This window comes from Opisthocomus hoazin, chromosome 4 (assembly GCF_030867145.1).
Source record: "Opisthocomus hoazin isolate bOpiHoa1 chromosome 4, bOpiHoa1.hap1, whole genome shotgun sequence".
NCBI lineage: Eukaryota > Metazoa > Chordata > Aves > Opisthocomiformes > Opisthocomidae > Opisthocomus > Opisthocomus hoazin.
This window is the reverse complement of record NC_134417.1, coordinates 83166901-83190376: the sequence shown is the minus strand read 5'-3', so window position 1 is coordinate 83190376 and position 23476 is coordinate 83166901. Positions and strand designations below refer to the sequence as shown.

The following is a 23476-nucleotide window of genomic DNA, read 5'->3' as shown; positions in this document are numbered from 1 at the left end:
TCTGGTCTTTTAAAGATAGGTGGATGGGAGTCGCATGCAGTGACTCACGGGATATGGTGCTTAGTTCACTAATTTTAGCTGAGCGATTCTTATCTTCCAGCACTGGGTTTTACTGGAACCTTTTGGAAAAGCAATGAAGTGAAACAAAATGGAGTTGAGAGAAAATGATTAGCAGAATCCCAAAGTAGCTAGAAATAATACACAGTGAAAAATAATTTAAAAGGATGTAAGATACGTTTATTGCTCAACAAATCTTTGACAAGATCTGAGAGATGAGAGCTTTATCGTTCTTAGCACGCTATCATCATTTTCTATTAAGTCTCACACAACGTTTATGCATTCAGTAGAGAGGATCTGGCACTACAGGTACCTGTTTACAATTACAGATGTTTCTCAAGGCGGAAACCAAGTAACAGCCAAGTCAGCATTGACTGCTTGTTCTTTATTAACATTTTCTTGGTGTCCTTGACAGTAGAATAAAACTTCCAAAGAGGAGATAGTCTGCGCCTTGCTGCGTAACATTGCAGTGTGTGCATTCACATGTGCAAATTAGAGTGGAAATTGTACCTCGGAATGGTGGGGTTTTTGCTTCTCCAGTTTTCCTTTTGGTTGGTTGTTAAGTTTGAGATCAGTATCTTCTGAGCCATCGTTGACTTCAGGGACAAGCTTAAGCCTGGTGTTTATGCACAATCCCCACTCCCCAACCAATTACTTAAGATTCTGGTTCAAAATTGCACAAAATCAAAACAAAAGAATTGCTGTTTCACAAAATGTAATCACAGGCCGCTGATTGTTCACTGATGAAAATTGGTGATGTTCACTGCAGCAAATTCATTGTTACCAATATATTAATATTAATACAATGATGGAGACCTTGATCATATGAGCACTTGTTTCCTACAGGCATAAAAATGCGTAGGCCTTGGGCACACTGATGAATCAAGTTGGTTTTCATAAAATATTTTTAAAAATTAAAACTTTATGTACAAATCCAGTATTCAGGAACACAGCTACGATTTGTTTTGCCTGTATGATTTCATGTAATGTTATATTTTAGATTCTTCTACTAGAGTATGCAGTGTTACGTAGTCATTTTTCATGCCTTTTGAATAGCAATAGTATGACTTTTCTATTTTAAGAAGACTTTTGCACATGCTAAATTTTACATTGATGATCTTTCCCACTGAAGTTAATGCACTTTTCCTACATGTACATTAGTCTTTGAAGGAACTTACAGTACCTGTGAAAAGAACAGAGGAAACATGGCCAACATTTTTCTACTGGTGACTTTTAATGTTTTCTGTATGTCTTAAAACCTCTATGTTACAGAAAGCCTTAATTATAAAGAAACTGGTGAAAGAAGAAATATAAAGATTCTTAATGGAAAAGCTGAGACTATTTTGAGAAGAAAGGGGTTGTTTTACGTGAGGAAAGCTAGGAAACAGGTACGACAGGGAACTGAGAATTTCAACATAGCTTCAAAATTATGGAAATCATGTATGTGAAAGCAAGTTTAATAATCAAATGAGTCTATATTTTTTCTGTCACAGAACATAAATTAAACACCTGTGAGTTCTGAAAATTACCTTGACTCATCATGTTCGTTAGCATTTACCTGCAAAATCTAGACAATCCTTTTTGCTCCGTGCAGCAAGGAGTTTAGAAAGAGTAATGTTCCCCTCACCTCATGCTTCGCTTCTTTCTTTCTTACGCAGTTCAGAGATCTCAGAAAACTTTTTTTTTCCTTTCTGTTTTAATTAAAAAGCAAAGAACTGTTGTTAGTTGTTTTCAGAGGAACCAGACTGGCACCATTTTTAGCTTCATGTAACTAGAGTTGAGACTTCTGGACATTCCTAAGAACCGGCTGCATGAACCTTTTCCCAGGAAGCTGGAGGTTTCAGTGTCAGGCATCATGTGCCAGCTGACATTAGAAGATAATACGGTGCACTGAATAATTTGGTATTGACACAAGCATTTTCTCAATAAAAACGGAGAATTTTATTTTCACCAATCAAAATAGCTTTCTGAAAACTTGATATTCATCTTGGTAAAATGTGGGGAAGAGTGAGAAGGGATCTCTACCCTTTGCTTATTGGTAGCTCACAGTGTCTGACCTCTGATCTGTCAGACTAGAATGTAATGTCAGGTTATTTAAAAGCTGCCATAAGTATTAAAATCTCGTTTGTTTGTTTGCGTGTTAAAAAAAAATAAAAAAAGGTTGTTTTATTTCACTGATACATAACCTTTTTAAAGGAGAGTCTGACAGATTTGGAAAACAAGAAACATGGATGCTGTCAATATGGGATTGCATCTTTCATTTTTTTAGCTTTGTCACCTCCTTCTTCTTCTTACACTGACCTGAAGTAAATAGACACAGGAAATATTTGTTGGAAGAAAGAGATTCTTCTGTTTCCTGCGCACTTTCCACTCCGCTGGCTTCCAGAAGGCTTCTTTATAAAATCTCCTAATTGGAAGCAGACTCCTAACTTTCCTCTGGTTCCAGACGTGAGATCTCCTCTCATTACTCTTGTTACTCAACTTGTACCTTTTAGGAAATATGGATTATCAGTCAAGTATCTCCAGGTGCCAGTTTTATTAGGTTTTGTAATCCATTCTGACATTCTTTTTCTCAATAGTTTAAAAAAGTTTTATAAACATAACCCATTTACAAGTCGTCCAGGTGTAAGCCTAACACATAGCATGGATTTCTGAAGACGTGTAACTTTCAATAAAGTGGAATCATTTTTGTCCCTTAGAGTGGCACCAGAAACATTCATAAATGTCAGCTAAAGGAAATTGATGGCGCAGATTCTTTGAGTACAGGTGCACCAAGGAGGCGAGAAGCAGGACGGTGTTTGCTCTGCCAGGGCAGTGGAGGAGCAGTTACAGTGTGTCCTGGGCCCGTGGGAAGGAGTGGTATCCACATTGCCGCTTGGCTCTGCTGACGGGAGAACTGCCTTGCTTGATCAAACTGGCACGTCGTGTAATCCAGAGTCTTGTCTCCAGCCATGGCCAGTCTCAAACATCTCCCAGAAAGAAGCTGAAAATCACCCAATTTTCTGATCTAGAAACCTATAGAATACTTCCCCCCCCCCCCCCCCCCCCCATAGTAGTTCCCAGCTAATAATAATTTAGATCTTGGTTCCTGCTTTTACGCATAAAAATTTAATTTATTCCAAAACTCCATTCAGTAAGTTCTCTTTACTGAATAATGTTAAAATCTACTCCTTTTTTTGGGTCAAGCCTGGTCTTCTGTCCTCTCCACATGCCTTGGAGCCTCCCACTCTTCTGGTATTTACTTGAGAGCTCCTGCCTCAGCTGCAGAAATGAGCTGTGTACACCTGCCTGTCCGCGCAGTGTTTGATGGAGATAAGAGACCTTGAGGGGTGAGCCAGTGAAAGGCCGTAGTGGTTGTCTGTTGAGTGCAAATAAGAGCTGGGAAATGCACATATGAAAGGAAGAAAGGGAGAGTTTGGCATGCAATGCGCATTAAGTCGAGGGACACGTGTCACAGCATACTTGAGAGAGAGGACCAGTGTCTGCTGACAAAATTCAGTGCAGCGCTGTTGACTTTAGTGGAGCAATATTAGTTTACACCTGCAGAAAATTTTCTTCTGAATATCTGGGAATGAGAGTAGATAATGAAGTGTTTATGTATGAGTGACAGAGATAGCGAGCGTGAGAGCTCCTGCACACATCTTCAGGCCTGACTGATTGTATGAAAAAAAAGCTGAAGTTGAAAGAGCATTATTTTAAATTAACATTCATTATCTTCACACGTGAGGTAACAGTTCGCTTTGGACCAGATCCTAGCACCATTATGTTTCTTGAGCAGAGACCACTTTTCCCTTGTATGAGGTTATTCAGTATGAGAATTGCAGAATGTAGTCTGATCTTTGACAATGAAAATACATGGTTTAGTCGCCATATATTAGAATAATACTGTATTATTTCTGTCAGGAAAACATGGATTTTTTTTTAAATAAATGGTTACATTTTCTTTGAAATATAAAAAGGAAGAGAAACCTTTTTTTCAATCTCTAATTTTATGCTTGGAGCAGCTTTCCGCCATTTTAATTCATGCTGCATTCATTGATCTAGCAGATTATTTAATCACACTGCAGCTAGGTCATCTACCTGTCGGACACTGTTAAAGAGTGCAGTAATATACTTTGCGTTATTTGCTTCTATATGTCACTTTTGGAAAAAAAAAATGAAAGAAAAAAGCAAACAAGCTCCAGACATCCCAGTTAACTTATAAACAGTGTAAAGGAAAATGCAATGTGAATTCATGGTCTTGTCATTCGACTCTTTTTTTCTGTACACAATATAAATAGAAAAAAATGCACATCATAGCAAACAAAGGAAAAAAAATCCGATTTTGATCTTTGGCAGTTCTTTTGCTTTTAAGTACAGAGTTTTGCAACATTAAGTCATCTAATTAGGCAGCAGCTTGCTATTAAATATTTTCATAACAGATGTAGTTTGTGAGCATGAAAATGAAAGCCACATTTTAAAATTAAAACCCCAAATAACTTCCTGAAATTAAAAAATACTCTAAAAAATGGCTTATTCTTTAATTTTAAGTAAAATCCTGTAAAAAAGTGGGATAAGTGTGTATTTTAGGTATTGAGCAGCAGTAGGAAACTAATTTCCTAGACTCTTAAGTGCTGCAATAGTAGAAACCCAGTGATCTAGGTATACAAAAGGGAAAATAAATGTGGCAACAGCTAATGTGTGGCAGTGAAAAGTGGAGGAAAAGATTGTCGTGATGCGCTTAAGTGTCCTGTATTTTCTGAGAGGGAGCTACTCACAACAAAACAAACCTCTTCTTGGCTTGCAATAGGCAAGTCTCTTGTATAAAAACAGATGGTAAATTCTTTGGCAGTGGTGCACTTGGCAGCAGTGGTTTTTAAAGGGTCACCCGTGCACTTTTCAGTTATTTCCCTACAGAGATGAGAAAGAAAGTTCATGCTCTTCTGAGGTATTGTTTTAGTCTGTCTGAATGCAGGTGGAACAAGAGAGTCATGTTCCATATGAGGACGGGAACTGTATTTTCCTGTTGTTAAATGAAAGCTAGGAATCCAGAGATGCGAATTCTGTCTGCCTGTGTCTGGATCCCTGGGCTTACTTCCTTGTGCTTTCCTGATGTACACAGAAATCTTTGTCAAATCAGCGGTTATGATCGTGTTGGGTATCTCTCAGTGTTGCTCTACCTTCGGCAGAAGGACTAAACAGAGGAAGGGGTCCGTTGTTCATCTTATTTGCAGTGTTTTCTTAATAAGCAGATTATTCACTGATTTCACTCTAAGACTGTTTTAATAGCTCCTCTACTTTATTATATTAGTCTATGACAATTTTGACACATTTTCTTGTTATACTTTCATCTCGGCGCTCTGGGATGTGATTCCTTTCTTTAGGTAACATGCCAGGATGTATATACGTGAAGAGTCCGACTGTAGAGGAGGAATTTGACTGAAGGTTTTGTGTGTGCCATCCCATTGCTGAGTAAGACCTAAGTGCAGCAAGGCAGGATAAATAGGGATCTGATAATTTTGCTCTCTTGCTTTTGGAAGAGCACTGAATAGGCTGCAAACTCCAACGAATGTGCTGTGTCCACACTGTGTATTTCTTTACAGGTAAATAGGGACTTCAGTCGTGGAAGGCAACTCAGATGGTGCTGAAACCCAGCTGCATGGCAAAGGAAAACGAGAATTGAGTGATAACAAAGGCAGAAAGTGAGTGTTAATGCAACATACTTGCAGGTTTTTTCAGGAGCTGAAGATGCCCCTTGAAAAAGGTTTTGGGTGGCTGAATTACAGTTTAGGAGTCAAGGGAAAGGGTGTTGTGCTGCGGGTGGAGCAGGCTGGAGCCCTCCTCCGTGGGAGAGTTAATGAGTGTCCCTTGAGTTCAGTCCATTCTGAGGGATGCGGTGGCCAGATAATTATCAAACAAATAAATGAAGTACAATATTACAATGGGTATCAAACTTTTTTGTGTCTATGTTACTAAACTTAGGAAGCAGAAGAGCTCTTGATGGTCTGAAATTACAGCCCTGGTTTTGGGCATTTCTTCTGAGTTCCACTGAATTAATGACATTAAATGAACTGCCAAACTCGGTGGAGAGCTGCCGGTTAGCCGTTGTCGCAGGAACCCCACGTCTTGGGCAGAACGCTTTGTCTTGAATTGAAATGACGACCTTCACTGCCTGCGTCTCAGGCTACAGCAAGCTGGAATGGGTGGTAGCCCGGAGAATGGGTTTGCTAAAGAGGCTCTAGCGCCTTTGACAGGGATGTTAGATAATTAAGAAGTGATAGATGATGGGGTGCTGTGTTTCGAAATTTCGTTTAAGCTATGTATTTATCTACTTACGATTTTGACTCGTTCAAGCCATTTGTGTGAACTGTTGGCACTTTCCACAATAGTAAGGAGCTTGCCCCCTCGTCCTAGCCAAGTTGCAGTTTGGGTAATTACATTCTGACTGCCTACATTTCTGTAAAGTTTCATCTGGATTTTGTGGCTGCTGTTTATTTACATAGTAATGCATATTTACTTGGCAGTTTACAAAATAACAGCACAGGATAAAAAAGTCACAAAAATCCCTGCTGCAAATTACATTTAGTATTTGTGCGTGAATAAATATAGTACAGCATGATACAGTACAGAAGAAATACAAAGTGATGCATTCTATAACAGCACTCATAGAAGAAGCAGATATTCGGAGTTTGTGTAATAAAAGAGAAAGTGCAGTCTGTGAAGTGCAAGTGCAAAAGAGGACAGCAAAGGGATGATGGAGACAAAGGAGAGAGGTGAGAAAACTAGGTAGATCTAGGGTGGAAGAGTAAAGAAACACGGGATACAGTGTAGTTCGGGAATGCTTTGTAGAAGGTGCTCCTGCCACAGCTGGTACAGTGTGGGTTAAGTTGCTGAGTAGTGCGCACGGTTAAACATATGATGTGTTGTGCAGCAGAAATGCATATAATTCACGGGTAGGAGAAATCATACATATTTGTATTGTAGTTAAAACTATATGTGTAGTTTTACAAGGTTATTGGGCGTGGATTTTACGTGTATATCAACAAGGGAGGGGGAGTCATTTTATGTGGTGGTGTGTATACATGTCAGTAGGACTTAGGCAATCACAGATTTGCATGTGGCAATGATCTGCTGGCACAGAATGTTCCTTTGCTATGTACAAAGGCACGTTTTATCGTTTACCGCTCAGTCTCTCAAGATCCTGCTTAAATTACAGTAGGAAGAACTTGCCGTGGGTTGCTGTAGGGTAGCAGGTAGGTGGAAAAAAGAACCCAAGCCACATCCTGTTGTGGAGAGTTGTTCTGTAGAAATATGAACTTTAAAGCTGTAAGCTGACTCTTAAAACTGATTGATTTTAATAATCCATATTAATCTGGAATGGATTTGCAGATGAGATCAAAACAGTATTAGACCATACTGCATGACCGTAGCAGTCTAATATTTACAAGAACTATCCCAGTCTTCTTCCAGAAATACTGAAGTCTGCTTAGAGGTGCTTCATCCACAGCCCAGATGCACCCCATTTGACACAGATATTAGAAGTACATGGAAAAAAGTTTTAAACAATTTTCATTTTGAAAATGCTTTTGAGAAAAATGTTTTTGATAGTACTTGTGAGTGAAATCACATTCATCTCGAATAGATTGTCGACTGAAAGAGCGTTTTGGTGGGTTTTGGTTTGTTTTTCTAGAAGTGGAAAAAATAGTTTTGCAAATATCTTGGAATTTGCATATTAAAATAGATGTTTCTTACTGTTAGTAGTTGTTTTTGCATAACTTCATTTGCCAATAAAAGTAGAACATAATGTACTATGTACTTATGCAAAAGAGAGATTTAGGACAGTGCATGTGCTTTTGAAAGTTGCAGTTCTTCCTATTTTTATTTAAGTCTGTTTAACGTATTTTGGGATATCTGTCTTGACATTGTTTTTGGAAAGAATGTCAACAAAAATATTTTTCGCCTTAGGTCACAGATACACAGTAGTACCAAACCTTTAAGCTCTGGTCTAGCAGAACTACACTGATCGCTTATTCTTACCTCCTTTATCTCCTGTGTAACCCAGCTTAAATAATTTTACCTATTTCTCCTGGGTCAAGCCAACTCCAAATGCCATCATGAGCCCTCGTGGTAGCAGCCAGCCTGTCGTCTGTAAGTGAAAGGGTTCAAAACTCGTCTTTCAGCGCTGTGGGGCAGCCAAGGATCTTATCTCTTCAGCGGTGTCTGTCTAGTTGGCTCTTTTCCATTGGGTGGACTTTTTTTTATGGAAAAAGGCAGGAATACTTCAACAAAGAAAGCCGTCCAGTGCCCACATGCTGTGCATTCTGGGAATGAGATCCATGTGGCTTCTTAACATTTTTTTTTCCCTTTTGTGTCATTTATTGAAGCTGTTATGGAATATCTGCTTAAAGCTAAAAGACTTTGAACTCTCACTTAGCCTCATTAAGGTCTTCAGCTTGGTGTTTACTACTTCTGCTTTCATCAGGGTGACTTCCTCAGAGGCTTCTCCAGGAGATACATATGTTCTTATGAATGACCTTCTTTTCTTCTTTTTCTGCCTCAAATTGTGGCAGAATTATACTTTTTATTCAGCAGGTTTTATTTAATCTCCAAATTTTCTTTCTGGTGTTCTGCCTCTAAAGCAGAAATCATTTTTTATACTTTTATGCTGGAGATTGTTGACTTCTGTGGTCACATATTCAAACACTCTGGGCTATTCATGTGTGTTTCTGAAAGGTTTAACAGTTCAGCCATTTCCACACAGACTGCCAAAGCTGATGGGAGACTGTGTCAAAGTTTGCTATCGGATTGCTAAAATGAATCTCCTGCTGTTACTACAAAGTACTTCTCCAGAGCAGACAACGTTATTAAGAAATAGTTCAGGTGTTGGAGATGATGCTGTCTGGAGCTCCATCTCTACCTTCGCTGTGTCCTGTAACATTACTCAAACCAATGTGTTGGTAAAGAAATGCTGAAGTGGTTTGTACAGAAGACTCCAGGACCTCTGGTACTTAGTGGTCAGGTAGTTGTTTAAGTCACTGTGATAAACTATATTTGTGCACTGTCACTCAAAGAGATAAAAAGAGGTGATTTACCAATAGGCAAATTTTTTTTATATATGTATAGTTCACATTTATGTTTTCTTTTTGACTGCTTTGCTTTCCTTCAGAATTCTTGGAAGTTCCCTGAGTTTTATTTCTGTGGCTGGGAGGAAACTGGAAGTGGCACAGTCAGTCTGTACCTTGTATGCTTAGTCATTGCAAAGACACAAGCCTAGTCTTAAGTGAAAGGACATATTTGTAGCTCATCAGTTTGAATATGCATGAAGAATTCATGTCTCAAAGAATTCTGGATACTGGTAAGCGACCTCTTTTTTTATTTTAACTGTAAATTTAAACTGAACGATGAATGTGCTTAGACTAGTGATGTGCTTATTAGGTTAAAAAAAGAACAAGCTTTTAATAGGCAAAAATTATCACGGGGCAGACAGCATGGGATTACATTAGCATTTATGGATTGCTAAACTGCAATTTAAAAGTCACATTTCTGTCTAAAAAAGTTTTGCACAGTAGTCATACAAGTCACATTAAGCAATGTCTTTTTAGTTTGTTTTATTGGGGTCAGATTTTCCATGGTGTTTAAAGGGATTAAAGTTGCAGGTACTATCTGTGAAGCCTACACTACTTAGCTGCCATTGATTTTAGTGGGACTTTAGATAAATGTTAGCTCTGAAAATCCCACCATGTATGGACCTCATCTCTGTCTTCAGACAGCTTTGAAAAGCTGGCCCTTAGGACAGTTAACAGCATTTCCTCTGCTGTTTCAGTAGTTCTCCCTTATCAGTTCCCCATTTTACTCTGCTCAGGAAGGTCCACCAATTATAAACAGTATTTTGTAGTAATTTCTGAACTTAGAGTTCATGCCTGTCCAGACGGATAGACTGACAGAAGAGACTTGGCGCTGGCTTTCCACTTAGTATTGGAGTTCTTTGCTCTAAGAACATAAATAGTTCTTAGGATAATTCTTTTCATCCATAGGTGTTTAAGTGCTGCACAAAGGGGATTAGTGTAATTAGTTTTGCATTTGGAAATGGTAATGCAGAGATACGCAGTGACTTGCCTGAAGTTAGCCAGCACGGGAGGAGACAGCACCAAGTTAGGAGCCCCAGCGCTCAGTCTACTTTCTTCAGCAACTGCAGTTTCAGAGTGCTTGATCTGTCCATACAAAATATCCAGACGAGAATCTTCTAAATGTAATGATGTGGTACTTAAGCAGCGTGAGTCATGTTCTGGGATGCCGGCAGTGTTTTTTTTTGTATTTCCGTTTCACATTCAGCTTCGGGGGCTCAGTGGGGGCGCTTGGTCTGGTTGCCATATGAAGTTCATCAGGGGTGACAAGCAAAAGCAGCTTAGTGTGCTTATGTTATTTTTGTCTATAGTAGAAATTTGTGATGTAGACTATGTCTGTTTTGCATAAACTCACCAAAATAATACATTGAGCTGTAAGCTAACTGGAGATGCCCAGGACTATTCACAGCAGAATAGCCTAGATAGTGTTAGTTGTTTCACTGGGGGCAGAGGCTAAAAACCACTTGTCAGACTTCTGACATTGCACACTCTGCTAACTGTCATGCTGAAGTTAGGTACCTCCACTTGGCCTTCCAAACACAGCTTTTGTGTGTTGGTTTCCCAACTGTAAAATGAAAAAATAGATCTTAGAAAGTGCTGTAAGCATAAAAATGTTCAAGTCTACAAGATCTTCAGCCAGAATGACTTGCAGAAAACACACAAGTAACCTTATCCAGCTGCTGCTCACCATGGAGTCCTGTCACTCTTCTCTCCTTGCTTTCTCAAAATTGGCTGTAGAGGAGGGACACTGGCCATGAAAGCAGCCCTGAGGAGAAGGACTTGGGGGTCCTGGTTGACGAGAAGCTCAACATGACCTGTCAATGTGCGCTTGCAGCCCAAAACGCCAAACATACCCTGGGCTGCATCCCCAGCAGCATGGCCAGCAGGTCAAGGGAGGGGATTCTGTCCCTGCTCTGCTCTGGTGAGACCCCACTTGGAGTCCTGCATCCAGCTCTGGAGCCCGCAGCACAGGACAGACATGGACCTGTTGGAGGGGGTCCAAAGGAGGCCACAACAATGACCAGAGGGATGGAACACCTCTGCAGCGAGGAAAGGCTGAGAGAGTTGGAGCTGTTCAACCTGGAGAAGAGGAGGCTCCAGGGAGACCTTACTGCGGCCGTTCAGTACTTAGAGGCGGCTTATAAGAAAGATGAGGACAGACTTTTGAAGAGGGTCTGTAGTGATAGGACAAGGGATAATGGCTTTAAACTGAAATAGGGTAGATTTAGATTAGATATAGGAAAGAAATTTACTACAAGGGTGGTGAGGCACTGGCACAGGTTGCCCAGAGAAGTTGTGGCTGCCCCCTGCCTGGAAGGGTTCAAGGCCAGACTGGATGGAGCTCTGAGCGACGTGGTCTAGTGGAAGGTGTCCCTGCTTATGGCAGGGAGGTTGGAACTAGAGGATTTATAAGGTCACTTCCAACCCAAGCCATTTTATGACTCTATGTTGGATGTGTGTGCTGTAGACACTACGGGAGCTCTTGGCCCAGCTTGTTTACTTTCCTCTACCCCATCACTTAGAGTAGATTACAATAAACTGTTCAGGCGGGAAGATAGAGATGTGGTCTGTCTCCCTTAAATTAATTCCTATAGCTTGCTGTGCTGAGGTTTGTTCCTGATCCCAAAGGCTTGAGACCATTCACTCCAGGGATTCAGTTTGCCAGCAATTACTATGAGAGTCCCCAAGCTTAGGACACATTTCTCCTTATGGTTCCTTCTCTTGGGCACAACAAAAAGGCTCCCCAGGGAAGACCTAGAATATTCATGTTGTCTTCAAATTGAAATATTCTTGAGACTCCTTATAGCGTACTCAAGTCATTCTAGTCAGAGCTTGATTTAGAGAAAGAACCAGTATTTGTGGGCCTTACAGGTATGTTAGATGGGAAGGTAAGTAGTTGAAACTTGAAGGGCTGTTTGCTGAGTAAGTAAAAATATCTAATCTTTATTACTCTTATTTACAGTCTGCTTATATTAATTAGCAAGGATTCAGATTTGTTGTGAATTAGATGTTTACTCCAGTGTTCCAACAGAGAGGTTGGAACTGTGCTGTTACCTGTGTTACCTTCTCCGTCTTTAGCTCACGAGTATCCCATGCATTTAAGTAGCTCCATGTCATACTCCAGGAATTCAGTAAATGTGTTTTTGATTAGTCCTTACGGTTCTTATGATCTCTATAAATGTGTCTAGAAAGAGGTGACTATGGAAGAGAGTAAAAAGCCACTTAAGCCACAGACCGATACTGGCGTGAGGATGACAGTATACAGCCAGTCTGAGTAAATGCAGGTTGGAGGTTAGGCAGTAGTTTGTAAGCATTAGGATTTCAGATGGAAAAACCTGTCATGATATCTATATTAGATGCATGTCGTGTCATGGCTGCTTTTCAGTGTTGACTGTATAGGGCAAGTGAGGCCAAACTTACCCTATGGATTACACACCAAAATTGTTACAGGAATAAGAGACAAAACCCCCATACCATATGCTTTGGAGAGCTGAGGGCCCCTGAAATGCAGATTGGGACTTGCCTCTGCATTGAGTGCTGGGGTGATGTTCACTTCAGCAACCCTGGTTGACTTGTTTCTTCCAGATCCAATAATTCTAATTTATTCAGCCACCGCAGCATCAGCATGGCCCAGCTGCCAGATACTGCCTGGCAGCCTCGTGGGACCCACGCCTGAGCTATTCTGAGCCAGAGGTGGTTCAGGAGCGGTGCACCAGCCACCACTGGCTTCAGCTGCTCTGCATGGCGCAGGTGAGAATAACTCATCAGGTTTCTGAAACGATTTGCCAGTCATGCTGTCTCACTTCCGTGCTCGTAACAGATTTCGAATGTTCTTCTCTGTGGCATGATTTCCTCCCAGTAAAATAGCAATATCAGCACTTTGCTATATTAGGAGGCATTTGGAGTGTAAATTAGAAGGGAACAGTTGCTAAGGCAAACACTTCCATTTTATTCTGAGGATGGGTCTGCTTCTAAGACCAGAAGCAGCTGAAGATAAAATGCAAATACTTTTAGCACTAGAAGAATAGAAAATTAGGAATAAGAAATAATGCATGTTATTTTTGTGGGTGCAATGGGTAGAGAGAAGGTGGTTTTGATAAAAATGAAGGCAAGTGCAAAAGTGAAAGGCAAGCAGATTTAGTACGCTAAATTGCTTAATGGCTATAAAAATGGCTACAACTTCAACTTGATGGTACTCCTGTGGTAGCAGGGAATGAAGTTGTGCTTAAGCCATAGAAATCATCAAAAATGCTTGCTACTATGATTTTTGGATTAGAGAGAGTACTACAGTAAAGGTAGCAAATTTTGTACGTAGTCACTAAATGAATGTTATTTTGCAATTGAGAAACTGCTAATAAGTTGTGAAAGAATGTCATGAGAAGTAGCATCATATTCCTCAAGAGAAAAATCTTCCTTAAAATCTTCACCAAGAGACAACAAATCTTGCTAGCAGTTCTCTTACCGGTACTCTACTACTATTTCTTCATTCAGAGTGCATGTCTCTTCTCTGGGAAGACTGGCAGGTATTTCCATTTACATTTGCACTTAGCCCATTCTTTACTTTTTGACCGTGACATCAGAAGTTCTGTTGTCATCAGCGAGCTGAGGCGTTCACTACGGTAAAATCTGGAACTGCCTTTGCAACTTTTTAGAGAACTGGATATTGTTGTTCTTACAGAAGTTGTTGGGTTTCAAACCTGAGCACAGAGATTGCTTGTGGTACAGAACATGAGCCCTGCACTTGGAAACACCCTCTTGGATTTCTTTCTTGAGTGTAATTAAACAGAATGGCTTCTTCAGTGTTCACTCATTGAATCTGAATACCCATCTTTCAAGAATGATGAGAGAGTATTATCGTCAGAAAGTGTATGTTGTTTTTTTTTCTATTTTACAAAAATGAAGACATTTTATGAACTGTTAAAGAACATAGATATCTTTTTTTAATGGAGGTTAAGAAATTTCTGGGTGTCACAGCAAGTCTGTAGCACTGCCAGGAATTGAACTTGGACACACCTGCAGGACAGACCTTCTTAAACAAATTTATTTGCTGTACTGTTGAAGCTGGCTGTCAGCAGCTGGCCAGGCGTTGTCATTTCTGCTTAAAGCAGATCGGAGTGGCACATGAGGCAGGAGCCTTAGTACCAAGATAGTGCAATCTTCCTGCAGAGCAGCTTTTCTGTTTCTCTGACTTTCAGCGGTTTCTTCCAGAGTGCTTATCAGGTCAGGCAGTCTTTTGTAATTCTTTCTCAAAAAATAGGTGCACAGATTTTGCACTGACTTTTCCTCTTCTAAAGAAAAACAATTAAAAAAAATATATTGAGAAGACAACTTGCTTCTCTAGGATTGTAACTAGTTAGAAATAGCATGATTTAAAGAAAAATGAATACATGGAGACGATGTGATTATTTTTCACATTTTCTTGTGAAGCTTACATGAAACAGCAGCTAAGACACTCCCACGAAAAAGTGTTAACACTTCTAAATAATAAAATATGCTTTCCAATGTGTACTTCTGTTGCTTGCTTTCTTCTAGCTGTTAGCTGTGACCAATTAAAAACAGAAGTCAGTTTATTTCTTATTCCTCATAATTAGCATTTTCCTGTTCACTATATTCACTAAATTTTATAATAGTTTTGGAGTGATTTAAAAAAATATTTGTAGTTTATTGGTTGATACTGCTTGTTAGAAAATCTTTGGGCTTTTTGAGATGTTGATAAAGGACATAATTTGCTGCTCTCTTGAGAAGAAGGACTTCTCTTACCCTTTGCTATATCTCTACCCCCTGTATAGCTAAAGCTGCTAAACAGTGAGCTAAAAGAGGAGGTAAGGACCACCAAGAAAATCAGGCAGAGCACAGATGGAACGTCCCGTGTTCCTTTCCCATGATGGCAGGAAACAAGATATAACAAGGAATGGGGAGGATGTCAGGGAGGTGGCCTGTAATCCAGAAAAAATTATAGCAAATCAGTTGGACAACTGGAGAGGCTCTTGGTGTAGGAAAATGACTAAAATAACTGAAGTCACCAGAGAGGTACTCGGATACTGTGGCTGAGCAGAACAGCAGCAAGCGGGTCATGAGTGTTAGAGGCACCATAGAATTAAGGATAGAAAAATTGTATCAATGAATTATCCAAAGGAGATTAAGTGCCCCTGATGTTTTCCTTGTTTTTTTGAAAATAAAGATTTGCAGAAAAATATCTGAGTAGAAGAGAAATATGACTTTTTTTGATTATAAGAGAAAAAAATGATGAAGTCCACTACTCCTCCTGAATGAGATCCAGGAAAGACAAATTTTCTTAGTGATAATGTGCCTGTTGTGTAGGATTCTGAATGTCTTTACCCTCTTTGTAATTAAAGCAGATCTGCACCTTGTAACATCCCAAAATTGTTAGGACGGCATTTTGTTGTACAGGTTACATTTTAGCTGTGACTGTCTGCTTCAGTCCCATTCAGAGTTACTAAAAAATCCCTGTGTCTTCCAACTAGTTACCCTATACCAAACAGATTTTTTTCCTTGAAGAGAAAAAAATGGAGTGTCTCTGTTTTTTTGTACATTTGTGTGTTTACGATATAAATAAGAACTCCAATGCAAAAAGCATATAATTCTTCATGCCATTATATTATTTCTTGTTTCACCATCTGCTGCCTCCTTTGCTGTAAAGGTGCAGTCTCTTTGTGATACGCTTTGGATTTATTTTTTTTTTCAGACTGAGCAATTCAAAGATACTGTGTGAAGGAGAACCAATTTATGTGGCTACATTCTTAAGCTGTAACAATGATAAATTAGTAACATTGCTTTAGGAGTTTGCAGTCATTTTGCTTTTGATAGGATTTGAAGAACTGTATTGCTTAAACTCGTTTTGTTCTTCACATGCCGTAGAAATCTGATAGTGTGGTTCTGTACAGATTCTTGATTGAATTATGACTAGATTTATTCCTTAGTCTGGCTTACTGGAATATATTAATGTATAGATATCAAATATAATTTATTTCTTTGGCAGTGCTGTACATTTGTATTTGATTTATATTTACAAAGCCAAAATCTTATAATATATAATAGAACCAAACCACGTGCAGAGCTTTCTTTTTGATCTTTTTTTCTTATCTGCATAAATATTACTGCAAGCTCCCAGGCTGATACGTGTGGTGAATGGATGTTTGACTTCTTGTATTTCGCTACCATCTTATCTGCATGTTTATCCAGCCACGTAGTCCGGCATCTCTTCCAGAACATGGTTATTCATAAAAGCTATTGACTGTTGTCAGGATTGAGACTTGAGGGCTGTAGGCAGAGATGAGATGAGAAACCTCGAAGACATATCTTGAAGATATTTATCTACCCTATTTGCTGCTCTACTGAAAAGAGCGTTTATTCCTCTTGGTTATTTTGAAATGAGTTTCTTGATTTTGGGGCGTGAGAATATAACTGGAGCTGAGAATTGAACTGAAACTCTGATTTTCTTAAAATCAAATTATTTAGAATTCATGCCAGAACTTTTGATTGATGTATTTTTCCCATATACAATCTTTTAGAATAATTTCTGTGATCCCTGGTATAAAGCTCTGGTGCAGGATCAGTCAGATTCATGATGGTGGAGTAAGTGAAGAACAGGAGGAGAGATGGAGCTCGGAGATTCGTCTTTGCTGTTTACAGACCTTGGGCAAGCCCTTCAACCTTTCATAGCCTCTACTCGCCCTGCTTTAGACTGTGGGCAGGGTTTTGAAGTTCTTTGAAGGATCTAACAAAAACATCCAACTTCTTTAGGGTGCTAGGAACTACTCTAGAGAAAATTAGTTACTCAGTCATCCAGTCTTAGTATCTTTTCTTGAAGGGTTATCTATGAGTTTTGGAAATTAAAGATTTCTCTGGTTTTTAGATAATGGTTAGTAACTTAGACTAGGTGTGTATCGTATAGCAAGTCCAGGACTGAGTGTATTGGCCAAATACATCCTTTATGGTTAGAACAGTGGGATTTTGCAGTGGGATTGGCTTGTGTGCATGAGCTGCGTGGTACAGCGGTGGAGGATAACGCTCTCTCTTGGAATTAGCCTGAGTCATCCCACAGAGCACTTCTTCTGCCAGTTTCTACCTGTGCGCAGCTCCTGTTACCATGCCCATCGTCATGCTGCTTTTCAAGCGCAGTCGTGCCGTGCTGTCTCCAACAAAAGCATTTTGTGCTCCCCTCTCATGGGGACCTGCCCTGAGGAGCCCTCTCCATGTTACGCCCCATCCTTGTGAAGCTTCTCCTTCGCCTTGTGCATCAGAGCCTTTCTTTGCATGTTTGTCTTTATACTCACGTGCGGTGCTGGTGGGCATCTTGCAACCAGCTCCTTCCCTCTCAGACTGGTTTGGACATGTCAGCTTCTGTCCTGGGGTAATTCAGAACCACCGTTATGCTATTTCTGCTGATTTCTTAACAGTGCCATCATGAGAATTGTCACCTTTTGTGTTTCAAATGTTACAAACGAAGGGCATTTACATTTTTGCCTTTAACAATGTATTTGAAGTATTGAAGAGCTGATAAGCTCTTTAACTAATACAGAGCTTTGTGTTAGTAATTAAAAAAATGAGTGGTGCCAGTTTGCATCAGAGCTGAAGGTCACTGGAGGCATAATGTGTTAAGAAAATGTGGTATGTAATTTCTCTTTTCTCGATTCTTTTATGAAAATTGAAATATTTATGTTTTTTATGAATACCTGTTTTTATAAGAATTGTGCTTTCTTTGCTCAGTAAAAATAAAATTTAAAAACGTTGTAGTTTTAGTTCTTCCTTATTTAGGGATTAGGAAAAATGAAATTTCAGGTGCAAACCAATGGTCAGTATCACAGCAATGAATATGTTTTCGCTGGAGGTTTCTGTAATGTATAGGAGAGTTAGTTTCTCTTGCCTAGTATGTTCTTAAGCTTTTTCATGTAGTGGCTAAGCGAGGCACACAGGCACTGGATTTCTAACCTTATGGAGTGTGCAGCTATCTAGGATTTGAAGGTTTGAATCATGTTAGAGCAAGTATGTAATTCTTAATACAAGTGGCAGCACTCCAGCGGGGCAGCTGAGCACTCCCTGGCCTGGGCTGTCCGTGAGCAGGTCCGGTGTTGGTGGGGCCCATCTCCTTGCCATGGAGGGTGCTGCTGAGGGTTTGCTGAATCCCAGGTAAACCAGGCGGTAGTCAAGTGCCCTGGTGAATCACACCTTTCTAACCCAAATAGCAAAAGGTCCCATTTTAACTCAGGTAAATGATTGCAAGTACTAAGCCAGAGACTTTACAAATATTTCTTTTGAGTTGTATGTTGATTGATTATTCTATAGTGGTCCATAAATACTTACACAGAACCTAGGTGCACGTTCGCAGTTGTTAATCACTTTCTGTTGGGTTTTTGGCAATAGGGTAATTCAGTTATTGAAATTAAAATACCTTGGCTTTAAAAAAAAAAATAAAAATCTCAGCATGTTTAGCCGCATTGATACATACCTACGTACCCCTGAAACGTGGCCCCAGCTCCCAGTGCACTAGGATCCACCTCGAGTGGTGGATAACTATCAGAACTCCACCTACCTTTCTGACACTGGTGTTTTAATGAAGCTTTAAAATACGCTCTGTCCTCACTAAAGACAAACTTTTATTCTAAAACATTACCTTGTTAACAAACTTCTGCCATTCTGTCATGTTTTTTAATGTAGGGCAAATAATGTTTGTCCAAATTCACCACCTGTAAAGAAAATCTATCCTGGTGGTGTGTTTAGCTCGGCATTGCTTATGCAGAATATTTATGTGCAAACATGGGAGATACTATTTTTCAATGTTTTGTTGTTGTGCAGTACTTCAAAGGATTCTTCTGTATCGTTTCATGTATCAGTCATAAAAAACTTCTTTCTACATTGTGGGAGCCTCAGAAGAGTATTAATTGTATTCTGCTGCAGTGATAGCCAGAAGGTCAGGATCTAAAACTAATATATTTCTGAATAATTCCAATTTTGTATCAAGATTGATTTTTTTCATGGTTACTGCTCAAAGTATCATGCTAATTTATGGCTAATATATTACATATTTTTCCTGTAAAAACAGTGAGGTCTGTTCCCTTCTCACAGATACAGGCATGCTATCTAAACATTTCTACATTACAAATAATTAAACGTGTTGGTAGATTCTTGGACTCATCTCAAATGTGTGCAGAAACTCTATAAAATTAAGAAAAACTTTATTTTGAAAGGAATCTACTGGAGATTTTTAGGTGAAATTCATGAACTTTACTGACATTATCAATGTATGCATCTAAAAGCATTTTGAAAGAATATTCCAGTATTTTATTTCTTTAAGAAAGATGTTGCATATTAGCTGAGTTTCAATACATTTTTATTCCTCTTTGGAGAACAGTTGAGTGTAATTATCTTTGGATTAATCAGTTTTTGAAGTTTTTTCCAATGATATGTATAGAGAGGATTAAGAGAGAGATTACCAAAGCATTAAGATTTTTTCTGTTTTTTTTTTTTTTAAGAAGGAATCCTTGCCTTAAGTCAATTACAAAATTATTTCCTTGCAAGAAACTGTCGAGCAAACTGAAAAAAAAGAAGTCACCTATAGCAAGGGTTTTGTGTCCTAGGGCTTGAGAGAGAGATGTGCAAGCAGTGAGATCCTGTTTTAGTCATGCACCTTCTTTTCTAACTCTTCCCTTGTTACGTGGTAAGGCAGAGTTGTCTTTTTCTTTCCCCATTACAAATGTTCAAGTTCCTTTTCTCCAGCTTTTCTTCTGTTAGATGAGCAGCAATAAAGAAGAGGAATAACATCCCTTCTCACATCCTCTGCTACCATTTTTCACTGGGGAATAGTTTTGGTTTTCTTGTGCTCGTTTTTCATGGGTATTAACTTGCTCCATCGTGTTCTCTAGTTTGACCTTTATTTTATATTTTGCTTTGGATTTCGTCAGAGTGATGATACAATTTAAATGCAGTTCTGTAAGGTTATTTTAATTGAATGTTTGAGTAACTCTATGTGTCTCTGTAATGAATGAAATTAACTTGATCTGGAGCTTGGAAAGACTGTAATATGTAAGATTTCATAATTAAAAAAATAATTAAATGAATATAATGTTCTGTTGAACACATCTTAGATCACAGTTCATTTGTTTTTGGCTTTAGGAAACCTAAGTGCAGCCGCACACTGAATTCCTGCTGCTGAAGGGTTTCTTCCAAGCATCGTGTTGTGTCAAAAAATGGTATCTGACATAATTCCAGCTCTGGGAGTCACAAGCTAACCTTCTTCTATGGGAATCTGCTTTTGAGTCAAGATTGCTTCTTTTTCTTTGCTGCCTACAGTAGTCCTGGTTTAGCGCTGGACTGTATCACATCAGAGAATCCTATGTAGAAATTGTTAAGTAGCTCTGTAAAAAAATCTGCATTACTTTCATGCCTTCAGGTTTTCTTGTCTGGGTTGGTTTGGTTTTGTTCTTTTTTGAGATTTATTGGAGAGGCTGAAGAATAAAGGGTTGAGAATGGCTTAGACCATGCTCTAGGTTGAGAAGAGTTACACTGAGTTAGTAATGCATGGTACTGGTGTGGTGTGTTCACCACTGCTTTCCTCGTTCTTCTGGTACATCTGTGTTGGTACGTGTCCCAGTGTGGAGGCTGTTCAGCGGGACTGTTTGCAGTTTGTCTATATTTCATGCGCTTGATGGAAAGAAGTTCTGCTTACCTAAGCCATTTTTGCTAGCATGCTTGCATCCACGGTTGTGTATGAGAAGGAACAAGCTTGCTATTTTCATTACACTTCCAAAGTGGCAAAAGTTGCTGTTACAGATCAGTTTTTATTATAGCTGTCCAAGAGTCATACTCTTCTTATATCAAGGAAATACTACCCACTAAATGACACGGCGTACTCAAGCAAAAACTATGTATATGTGAGTCTTAAACCCCATAAAGGCAGAAACAAAGAACAATCTGTCATTTGAGACATCAGCCAAGACTGATTTTTTTTTTTGAGGTCTGTTGAACTTTGTTTTGAGATGTAGCTGATTGTAAGAGTGAGCCTTAGTCCTTGTCTATAATTTATCGCTTGTGACAAGTGGAAGAGAAAAGGATCTGCTTTAGGTGAGGTTTGCCCATGGGTCTGGCCAAAACCTAGATAGAGCCAGCCAAGATGGTTAGCAGAAGGCAATATTTGAGCTGGGTCATAAACCTTGAAAAGGCAGTCATAAATCATAATTAAGGTTTTTTTTGTTTCCTCGGTGGTGTAACTCCTCAGAGATGGAGACTGAAACTGTTTACCAAAGCCCATTTTTTTTGTCTTTGGAAAAGTGTTTAGGAAACCTGAACTGGGGTTTATTAAGCATATCTGTGGGAGACAAAAGAGGGAATTGTTGGTCTCCAAGCAGCAAGCGGCATTGACAGGCTGACTGGTGTGGTCAGAAAAGATATTTAATTTCAAAGGATAAACTACAGGATTCATTTTTTTTCTTTTTATCTGAAGTTAAGCTTGTCTGGTTTATGCCTTATCTAACTGAACTTTCGAGAATTGTAAATTCAGCTATGTTAAGCAAACTATTTTTTTAATTCCATTTTCTCTTTGTTTTAATAAATCTTGGTTTTGTTAGGATTACTGTTGTGTGGGTAATTTCACACAGATGTCTTCAAAGAGTGTAGAAAAATCCTTAACTCTTACAGAGAATAGCTGAAGGGGGAAAAAAGAACTCTGGAACTCCTTTTCATTCCTCCGTGGTCCTACTGGAAGGGTTTGGATTAAAGTGTATCAGGAAGTTGTCTTGCTGCATTTGGCAACCATCAGAGAGAGCCAAAAACTGAAAAAGAGATAAAGAGTGAATGATTTCAGCCTATAAAATTTAAATTTTAAATTTCTCAATGTCCTGTAAAGTGTAGGACTACTAAATAGTATAGAGAGGAGTAATAGGTCTCGTTTGGGACGGGGATATATCCTCTTTGTTTTGGAAATGAAATAGTAAAAAAGTTAGCTTTGAGATATGTAGTAATATGAAATAAGATGAGAACTGATCACATTGTGTCATTTTCTCCTTCTTTTCCAGCTTCATAGAACAGGGTCAAGAAATCAGATATTGAAGAGTAGCCTGTAATTTTATAAGGTATAAATAGTGTTTTCAGACAGCATGTATTTAGCCTGTAGAATTCACCGTGGAGGCCATATAGCTAAATATAGTCATTCATTTTTCAAAAAGGGCTTGATGATATAAAGGCTGATAACAGTGGCAGGAAAGCATGCTTAGAGAAGGATAATCAAATCTCATGATTTAAGATGTAAGCGCATTACCTGTGAGCATCTGGAAAGACCTCGTTCCTCTCTACCACCTGCAAAGCCTTCTGCAATTAGTGAAGTTCATTGTGGGTATTAGTAGCATCTGATTTTTTTGAAGCATTGCTACTAGCAGTTGTGAGGGGTGGGATACAGTCTTCTGTATGTCATCCTGTCATATCAAACGCTTGCACAGAGCGTTGCCCTGCGTTTCTGTGCTGCTGTGTTGAATGGCACCAGCGTGGTTGGAAACAAAACAACCTGGTGATGTGGTGGTGCTGCTAAGCAGCAAATGCACAAAACTGCCTGATCCACACCAAACAGAATTGAACTTGAACGGTTTTTACATGTTACTCCGGCATTTAATTCAACTCTTCTGGAAATCCGTTGTTGCAGTTCATGCAAAAACCCCTGCCTTTCTAAGCAGTAGTAAGTTAAGAACTGAATGCATGGAAGTAGGCAATTTCTTCTGAAATAGAAGTGGGAGTGTATTTTGTATCTGATTTTTGCTGTGATTCTTTATTTCTGAAGTTTGCTCTAAATAGCAACTGCTGAAGTTAAAATATTTTATTTAAAGTGCAATATGAGGAGTATATACGGAGTTGAATCCTATGTGAGTCCTCCTTTGTAAGTAAAACCTATGGCAAGGAATTTAGATACTGTTTCTTTTTGATTGAGCAAATTGGGAAAGAGTAACGTGTTTTAACAGGTAGAAGAACGTGCTGTTAACCCTTAATAAATCGCAGAAAGGGATAAGGCCGGCTTCTGAGGCTGAAGGTTTGAATTACAGTGTCAGATGAATCTTGAGCATTTCGAGCTGCTTTGCCAGCACCCTCTCGAAGGGGGTGAGTGGGGCATCGCCTGTGAGCAGGAGGACCCCTCGGGGGGCTGCTCGCTGGCCGTGGGCTGGAGCTCCACATACAGCTGCTCTGGGAAGGGAGTTTGTACGTGTGGTTTCAACATTTTTCTTACCTATTTTAGATTCCATTTTATAACTTTCCACGAAGTCCATAGAAGTCAAGGTCAAATTGAAGGAACTATTGTGAAGAAAGGGAGGTGT

The 23476-nt window shown here is 39.3% G+C and overlaps 1 protein-coding gene across 8 annotated transcripts in view; it reads left to right on the top strand.

The window, feature by feature from the left end:
- The window catches only part of ZMYND11 (zinc finger MYND-type containing 11), a 109146-nt gene that overhangs the window by 6650 nt on the left and 79020 nt on the right, over window positions 1-23476 (top strand). The window contains exon 2 of one of the 8 annotated variants that reach the window (XM_075419742.1): window positions 5640-5738. The exons of 6 other annotated variants lie outside the window; for them this stretch is intronic. The gene's annotated coding sequence lies outside the window, so the exon portion shown is untranslated. Of the gene's footprint in view, window positions 1-5639; window positions 5739-9235; window positions 9392-23476 lie in introns of those variants that run through there. One more of the 8 variants, XM_075419741.1, reaches the window with a different exon arrangement.